The following is a 9,717-nucleotide window of genomic DNA, read 5'->3' as shown; positions in this document are numbered from 1 at the left end:
GATGTTCTGATGCGGAGATAAAAGGCTTTGTTTACTCTGTTGCTAGGGTACTGTACTTGGTTGCTAGGGAAAAAATTGGCATCCCATAGTGATTACACTCCGAGTCACGAGTCAAACGGTCCAACCCCCGTGTCTCTACGATGTTCTGATGCGGAGATATAAGGCTTTGTTTACTCTGTTGCTAGGGTACTGTATTTGGTTGCTAGGGAAAAAAATTGGCATCCCATAATGATTACACTCCGAGTCACGAGTCAAACGGTCCAACCCCCGAGTCTCTACGATGTTCTGATGCGGAGATATAAGGCTTTGTTTACTCTGTTGCTAGGGTACTGTATTTGGTTGCTAGGGAAAAAATTGGCATCCCATAATGATTACACTCTGAGTCACGATTCAAACGGTCCAACCCCCGTGTCTCTACGATGTTCCGATGCGGAGATATAAGGCTTTGTTTACTCTGTTGCTAGGGTACTGTATTTGGTTGCTAGGGAAAATATTGGCATCCACTAGTGATTACATGCCGAGTCACGAGTAAAACGGTCCAACCCCTGTGTCTTTACGATGTTCTGATGCGGAGATATAAGGCTTTGTTTACACTGTTGCTAGGGTACTGTATTTGGTTGCTAGGGGAAAAAATGACATCCACTAGTTATTACACGCCGAGTCACGAGTAAAACGGTCCAACCCCTGTGTCTCTACGATGTTCTGATGCGGAGATATAAGGCTTTGTTTACTCTGTTGCTAGGGTACTGTATTTGGTTGCTAGGGAAAAATTTGACATCCCATAGTGATTACAAGCCGAGTTACGAGTCAAATGGTCCAACCCCCGTGTCTCTACGATGTTCTGATGCGGAGATATAAGGCTTTGTTTACTCTGTTGCTAGGGTACTGTATTTGGTTGCTAGGGAAAAAATTGGCATCCCATAATGATTACACTCTGAGTCACGAGTCAAACGGTCCAACCCCCGTGTCTCTACGATGTTCTGATGCGGAGATATAACTGTTTGAATTTTATGTTGCTAGGGTGCTCAAAAGTGGTTGCTAGGGGTGTGGCTTAATACCTATTTAAGGATCCTGAGAGACTGATTGGATGCCTGAGTAAAATGAGCCCACCCCCATGTCTCTATAGAGACCGAGCGCAGTTATGCAAATTTGAAAACCACGCCCACCGGGGGGAAAGCAACCCAACCGTCTCCATTGAGTTTGTATTGCGAGAAGCCGCCTCCTTGTCATTTCTGGCTTATAACAAAAAACTGAATAATGCCTAAAAGCTGCTGTGTGACAATATGTACAGCTAACAAGCCAAAGAACACAGAAATACGTTTTTATAAGCTGTCGAGCCGTAAAACCCAGCCTTTAAGGAGAATAAAGTGGATCGCCGACTACGTTTCCCCCTAGTGGATGCAGTTCTACTAATAGAAGTACTATGAAAAGTTGCCTGTATCCATTTTTGTGTCTTTAAACGCTCGTTTTTTGGGGTCGACAGCTTATAAAAACTTATTTACAGATTAAACTTAAAAACAGAATAATACCTAAAAGCTGCTGTGTGACAAGGTGTACATCTAACACGCCAAAAAAATAAATAAATACGTTTTTATAAGCTGTCGACTTCAAAAAACGAGCGTTTAGACACAGAAATGGATACAGGCAACTTTTCATAGTACTCCTATTAGTAAAACTGCGTCCAATAGGGGTAAACGTAGTCGGCGATCCACTTTATTCTCCTTAAACACTGGGTTGTACGGCTCGACAGCTTATAAAAACTTATTTCTGGGTTCTTTGGCTTGTTAGCTGTACATATTGTCCCAAAGCAGCTTTTAGGCGTTATTCTGTTTTTTGTTATAAGCCAGAAATGACAAGGAGGCGGCCTTTTGCAATACAAAGTCAATGGAGACTGTTGGATTGCTTTCCCCCCCGGTGGGCGTGGTTTTCAGGTTGTGACGCGCTGCGCTCTGTCTCTATGACACTGTGGTGCAAAGATATCCATCTGGGCATTTTATAATGGCAGTCTATGGGAGATGTTGCTAGGGTGCCCAAAATTGTTGCTAGGGGCGTGGCTTAATAGCTCTGGGATGATCCTGAGAGACTGATTGGATGCCCGAGTGAAATGAGCCCACCCACTTATCCCTACGACACTGTAAAGCAAAGATATCCCATCTGGAACTGTTTTATTCCCTTATATGGGCATGTTTCCTGCCCCATTATAAGTCAATGGGAATTTTCGGGTGCCTCTTACACCCCAGGGGTACAACTTACACCCCAATTGCATGTATGTTCTTACAGAGTCTACCACCCTCTTCAAATTTGGTAACCCACATGTTTCTATGAAATCCTCGCTCGTACCTATGACCTGTCAAAATTTTTGCAATGTTAAGTCTATGGGATTTTCCCCCATTGACTTTTCATTGGGGCACTTTTGGGCGCCTCTTACACCCCAGGGGTACAACTTACACCCCAATGTGATGGATGTTCTTACAGAGCCTACCACCCTCTTCAAATGTTGTAACCCACATGTTTCTACAAAATCCTCGAGGGGAGCTATGACTCGTCAAAGTTGGGCGCAATGTTAAGTCAATGGGATTTTTCGGGTGGTTTTTCGCCCCCCTTTTGGAAATCCTGCACCCGATCGCTTATAAAAGTCATAGCACACCTCTCCTCAATAATCCGGTCGATTTGAGCCCTCTTTCATGGGTCTACGACAAAGCGTGCGGGACGAGTTACGCGCCGAAAAAAGTGTCCGGATGTAAGAAGAAGAAGAAGAAGAAGAAAAATATCCCTGAGGAATAGTAATAGTGATGCTTTGCATAAATGCAAGCACCACTAATAATATCTTTGAGCAATAATAATAGTGATGCTTTGCATAAATGCAAGCACCACTAACTAGATAGGTACATTTCCTGAAGAAAATGTGAAGTGGTGCTTGCCGTGGCAAATTTCGGGGAACAATATATGATTATACTCTAAGTCATGAGTCAAACGGTCCAACCCCCGTGTCTCTACAATGTTCTGATGCGGAGATATAAGGCTTTGTTTACTCTGTTGCTAGGGTACTGTATTAGGTTGCTAGGGAAAAAATTGGCATCCACTGGTGATTACACTAGGAGTAACAAGTAAAATGGTCCAACCCCCGTGTCTCTACGATGTTCTGATGCGGAGATATAAGGCTTTGTTTACTCTGTTGCTAGGGTACTGTATTTGGTTGCTAGGGGGAAAATTGGCATCCACTGGTGATTAAACTCCAAGTCACAAGTCAAACGGTCCAGCCCCCGTGTCTCTACGATGTTCTGATGCAGAGATATAAGGCTTTGTTTACTCTGTTGCTAGGGTACTGTATTTGGTTGCTAGGGAAAAAATTGCCATCCACTAGTGATTACCATCCGAGTCACAAGTCAAACGGTCCAACCCCCGTGTCTCTACGATTTTCTGATGCGGAGATATAAGGCTTTGTTTACTCTGTTGCTAGGGTACTGTATTTGGTTGCTAGGGAAAAAATGGCATCCACCAGTGATTACCCTCCGAGTCACGAGTCAAAGGGTCCAACCCCTGTGTCTCTACGATGTTCTGATGCGGAGATATAAGGCTTTGTTTACTCTGTTGCTAGGGTACTGTATTTGGTTGCTAGGGAAAAAAATGGCATCCACTAGTGATTACCCTCCGAGTCATGAGTCAAATGGTCCAACCCCCGTGTCTCTACGATGTTCTGATGCGGAGATATAAGGCTTTGTTTACTCTGTTGCTAGGGTACTGTATTTGGTTGCTAGGGAAAAAAATGGCATCCACTAGTGATTACCCTCCGAGTCACAAGTCAAACGGTCCAACCCCCGTGTCTCTACGATGTTCTGATGCGGAGATATAAGGCTTTGTTTACTCTGTTGCTAGGGTACTGTATTTGGTTGCTAGGGAAAAAATGGCATCCACTAGTGATTACCCTCCGAGTCACGAGTCAAACGGTCCAACCCCCGTGTTTCTACGATGTTCTGATGCGGAGATATAAGGCTTTGTTTACCCTGTTGCTAGGGTACTGTTTTTGGTTGCTAGGGGAAAAAATGGCACCCCATAATGATTACACTCTGAGTCACTAGTCAAACGGTCCAACCCCCGTGTCTCTACGATGTTCTGATGCGGAGATATAAGGCTTTGTTTATTTGGTTGCTAGGGTGCTCAAATTTGGTTGCTAGGGGCGTGGCTTGGGAGTGGCCAATGATGTGCCCAATTGTTACACCACTAGTCACAAGTAAAACGGTCCAACCCTCGTGTCTCTACGATGTTCTGATGCGGAGATATAAGGCTTTGTTTATTCGGTTGCTAGGGTGCTCAAATTTGGTTGCTATGGGCGTGGCTTGGGAGTGGCCAATGATGTGCCCAATTGTTACACCCCTAGTCACAAGTAAAACGGTCCAACCCCCGTGTCTCTACGATGTTCTGATGCGGAGATATATGGCTTTGTTTATTCGGTTGCTAGGGTGCTCAAATTTGGTTGCTAGGGGCGTGGCTTGGGAGTGGCCAATGATGTGCCCAATTGTTACACCCCTAGTCACAAGTAAAACGGTCCAACCCCCGTGTCTCTACGATGTTCTGATGCGGAGATATATGGCTTTGTTTATTCAGTTGCTAGGGTGCTCAAATTTGGTTGCTAGGGGCGTGGCTTGGGAGTGGCCAATTATGTGCCCAATTGTTACACCCCTAGTCACAAGTAAAACGGTCCAACCCCCGTGTCTCTACAATGTTCTGATGCCGAGATATAACTGTTTGAATTTTATGTTGCTAGGGTGCTCAAAAGTGGTTGCTAGGGGCGTGGCTTAATAAGTCTTTAAGGATCCTGAGAAACTGATTGGATGCCTGAGTAAAATGAGCCCACCCCCATGTCTCTATGACACTGTGGTGCAAAGATATCCATCTGGGCATTTTATAATGGCAGTCTATGGGAGATGTTGCTAGGGTCCCCAAAACGGTTGCTAGGGTAACCTTACACCCCATTGTGGGGGACGTCCTGACAGAGTCTAGCACCCTCTTCAATTTTAGTAACCCACATGTTTCTATAAAATCCTCACTTGGACCTGTGACCCGTCAAATTTTTTTCGCAATGTTAGTCTATGGGATTTTCGCCCCATTGACTTTCCATTAGGGCACTTTTGGGCACCTCTTACACCCCAGGGGTACAACTTACACCCCAATGTGATGTATGTTCTTACAGAGCCTACCACCCTCTTCAAATGCCGTAACTCACATGTTTCTACTAAATCCTCGAGTGGAGCTATGACCCGTTAAAGTTCGACGCAATGTAAAGTCAATGGGACGTTTTCGGGAGGTTTTTCGCGCCCCTTTCGGAAATCCTGCACCCGATCGCTTATAAAAGTCATAGCACACCTCTCCTCAATAAACCGGTCGATTTGAGCCCTCTTTCATGGCACTAGGGCAAACCGTGCGAGACGAGTTACGCGCCGAAAAAGTGTCCAGAAAAAGAAGAATAATAACTAGATAGGTACATTTCCTGAAGAAAATGTGAGTGGTGCTTGCCGTGGCAAAATTCTGGGTAACATATATGATTATACTCCAAGCCAAAAGTAAAACGATCCAACTCCCGTGTCTCTACGATGTTCTGATGCGGAGATATAAGGCTATGTTTATCCGGTTGCTAGGGTACTGCATTTGGTTGCTAGGGGAATAAATGGCATCCACTAGTGATTACCCGCCGAGTCACAAGTCAAACGGTCCAACCCCCGTGTCTCTACGATGTTCTGATGCGGAGATATAAGGCTTTGTTTACTCTGTTGCTAGGGTACTGTATTTGGTTGCTAGGGAAAAAAATGGCATCCACTAGTGATTACCCGCCGAGTCACGAGTCAAACGGTCCAACCCCCGTGTCTCTACGATGTTCTGATGCGGAGATATAAGGCTTTGTTTACTTTGTTGCTAGGGTACTGTATTTGGTTGCTAGGGAAAAAAATGGCATCCACTAGTGATTACCCGCCGAGTCACAAGTCAAACGGTCCAAACCCCCAGTCTCAACGATGAAATTATGCAGAGAGATAAGGCTTTGTTTACTCTGTTGCTAGGGTACTGTATTTGGTTGCTAGGGAAAAAAATGGCATCCACTAGTGATTACCCGCCGAGTCACAAGTCAAACGGTCCAACCCCCGTGTCTCTACGATCTTCTGATGCGGAGATATAAGGCTTTGTTTACTCTGTTGCTAGGGTACTGTATTTGGTTGCTAGGGAAAAAATGGCATCCACTAGTGATTACCCGCCGAGTCACGAGTCAAACGGTCCAACCCCCGTGTCTCTACGATGTTCTGATGCGGAGATATAAGGCAGTGTTTACTCTGTTGCTAGTTTACTGTATTTGGTTGCTAGGGAAAAAAATGGCATCCACTAGTGATTACCCGCCGGGTCACAAGTCAAACGGTCCAACCCCCGTGTCTCTACGATGTTCTGATGCGGAGATATAAGGCTTTGTTTACTCTGTTGCTAGGGTACTGTATGTGGTTGCTAGGGAAAAAATTGGCATCCACTAGTGATTACCCGCCGAGTCACAAGTCAAACGGTCCAATCCCCGTGTCTCTACGATGTTCTGATGCGGAGATATAAGGCTTTGTTTACTCTGTTGCTAGGGTACTGTATTTGGTCGCTAGGGAAAAAAATGGCATCCACTAGTGATTACCCGCCGAGTCACGAGTCAAACGGTCCAACCCCCGTGTCTCTACGATGTTCTGATGCGGAGATATAAGGCTTTGTTTACTCTGTTGCTAGGGTACTGTATTTGGTTGCTAGGGAAAAAAATGGCATCCACTAGTGATTACCCTCTGAGTCACGAGTCAAACGGTCCAACCCCCGTGTCTCTACGATGTTCTGATGCGGAGATATAAGGCTTTGTTTACTCTGTTGCTAGGGTACTGTATTTGGTTGCTAGGGAAAAAATTGGCATCCACTAGTGATTACCCGCCGAGTCACGAGTCAAACGGTCCAACCCCCGTGTCTCTACGATGTTCTGATGCGTAGATATAAGGCTTTGTTTACTCTGTTGCTAGGGTACTGTATTTGGTTGCTAGGGAAAAAATTGGCATCCACTACTGATTACCCTCCAAGTCACGAGTCAAACGGTCCAACCCCCGTGTCTCTACGATGTTCTGATGCGGAGATATAAGGCTTAGTTTATTCGGTTGCTAGGGTGCTCAAATTTGGTTGCTAGGGGCGTGGCTTGGAAGTGGCCAATTATGTGCCCAATTGTTACACCCCTAGTCACAAGTAAAACGGTCCAACCCCCGTGTCTCTACGATGTTCTGATGCCGAGGTATAACTGTTTGAATTTTATGTTGCTAGGGTGCTCAAAAGTGGTTGCTAGGGGCGTGGCTTAGTAAGTCTTTAAGGATCCTGAGAGACTGATTGGATGCCTGAGTAAAATGAGCCCACCCCCATGTCTCTATGACACTGTGGTGCAAAGATATCCATCTGGGCATTTTATGATGGCAGTCTATGGGATAGGTTGCTAGGGTGCCCAAAATGGTTGCTAGGGTAACCTTACACCCCATTGTGGGGGACGTCCTGAAAGAGTCTAGCACCCTCTTCAAATGTTGTGACCCACATGGTTCTACGAAATCCTCGCTCGGACCTATGACCCGTCAAAGTTTTTCGCTATGTTAAGTCTATGGGATTTTCGCCCATTGACTTTGAATGGGAAATTTCGGGTGCCTCTTACACCCCTGGGGTACAGCTTACACCCCAATGTGATGTATGTTCTTACAGAGCCTTCTACCCTCTTCAAATGTATTAACCCACATGTTTCTACAAAAATCTCGCTCGTACCTATGACCCGTCAAAGTTTTTGCAATGTTAAGTCTATGGGATTTTCCCCCATTGACTTTTCATTGGGGCACTTTTGGGCGCCTCTTACACCCCAGGGGTACAACTTACACCCCAATGTGATGTATGTTCTTACAGAGCCTACCACCCTCTTCAAATGTTGTAACCCACATGTTTCTACAAAATCCTCGAGCGGAGCTATGACTCGTCAAAGTTGGGCGCAATGTTAAGTCAATGGGATTTTTCGGGTGGTTTTTCGCCCCCCTTTCGGAAATCCTGCACCCGATCGCTTATAAAAGTCATAGCACACCTCTCCTCAATAAGCCGGTCGATTTGAGCCCTCTTTCATGGGTCTACGACAAACCGTGCGGGACGAGTTAGGTGCCGAAAAAACGTGCAGATGTAAGAATAAAATATAACTAGATAGGTACATTTCCTGAAGAAAATGTGAGTGGTGCTTGCCGTGGCAAAATTCTGGGGACCATAAATGATTATACTCCAAGCCAAAAGTAAAACGTTCCAACTCCCGTGTCTCTACGATGTTCTGATGCGGAGATATATGGCTGTGTTTATCTGGTTGCTAGGGTACTGTATTTGGTTGCTGGGGAAAGAAACGGCATCCACTAGTGATTACCCTCCGAGTCACGAGTCAAACGGTCCAACCCCCGTGTCTGTACAATGTTCTGATGCAGAGATATAAGGCTTTGTTTACTCTGTTGCTAGGGTACTGAATTTGGTTGCTAGGGAAAAATTTGGCATCCACTAGTGATTACACTCCAAGTCACAAGTCAAACGGTCCAACCCCCGTGTCTCTACGATGTTCTGATGCGGAGATATAAGGCTTTGTTTACTCTGTTGCTAGGGTACTGTATTTGGTTGCTAGGGGAAAAAATTGGCATCCACTAGTGATTACCCTCCGAGTCACGAGTCAAACGTTCCAAACCCCGTGTCTCTACGATGTTCTGATGCGGAGATATAAGGCTTTGTTTACTCTGTTGCTAGGGTACTGTATTTGGTTGCTAGGGAAAAAATTGGCATCCCATAGTAATAACACTCTGAGTCACGAGTCAAACGGTCCAACCCCCGTGTCTCTACGATGTTCTGATGCGGAGATACAAGGCTTTGTTTACTCTGTTGCTAGGGTACTGTATTTGGTTACTAGGGAAAAAATTGGCATCCCATAATGATTACACTCCGAGTCACGAGTCAAACGGTCCAACCCCCGTGTCTCTAAGATGTTCTGATGCGGAGATATAAGGCTTTGTTTACTCTGTTGCTAGGGTACTGTATTTGGTTGCTAGGGAAAAAATTGGCATCCCATAGTGATTACACTCTGAGTCACGAGTCAAACGGTCCAACCCCCGTGTCTTTATGATGTTCTGATGCCGAGATATAACTGTTTGAATTTTATGTTGCTAGGGTGCTCAAAAGTGGTTGCTAGGGGTGTGGCTTAATACCTTTGTAAGGATCCTGAGAGACTGATTGGATGCCTGAGTAAAATGAGCCCACCCCCATGTCTCTATGACACTGTGGTGCAAAGATATCCATCTGGGCATTTTATAATGGCAGTCTATGGGAGATGTTGCTAGGGTGCTCAAAAGTGGTTGCTAGGGGCGTGGCTTAATACCTATGTAAGGATCCTGAGAGACTGGTTGGATGCCTGAGTAAAATGAGCCCACCCCCTTGTCCCTACGACACTGTAATGCGAAGATATCCCATCTGGAAATGTTTTATTCCCTTATATGGGCGTTTTTCCTGCCCCGTTATAAGTCAATGGGAAATTTCGGGCTCCTCTTACACCCCAGGGGTACAACTTATACCCCATTGTGATGTATGTTCTTACAGAGTCTACCACCCTCTTCAAATTTAGTTACCCACACGTTTCTACAAAATCCTCGAGCGGAGCTATGACCCGTCAAA

This window comes from Misgurnus anguillicaudatus, chromosome 8 (genome assembly GCF_027580225.2).
Source record: "Misgurnus anguillicaudatus chromosome 8, ASM2758022v2, whole genome shotgun sequence".
Classification (NCBI taxonomy): domain Eukaryota; kingdom Metazoa; phylum Chordata; class Actinopteri; order Cypriniformes; family Cobitidae; genus Misgurnus; species Misgurnus anguillicaudatus.
This window is presented reverse-complemented; position numbering follows the sequence as displayed.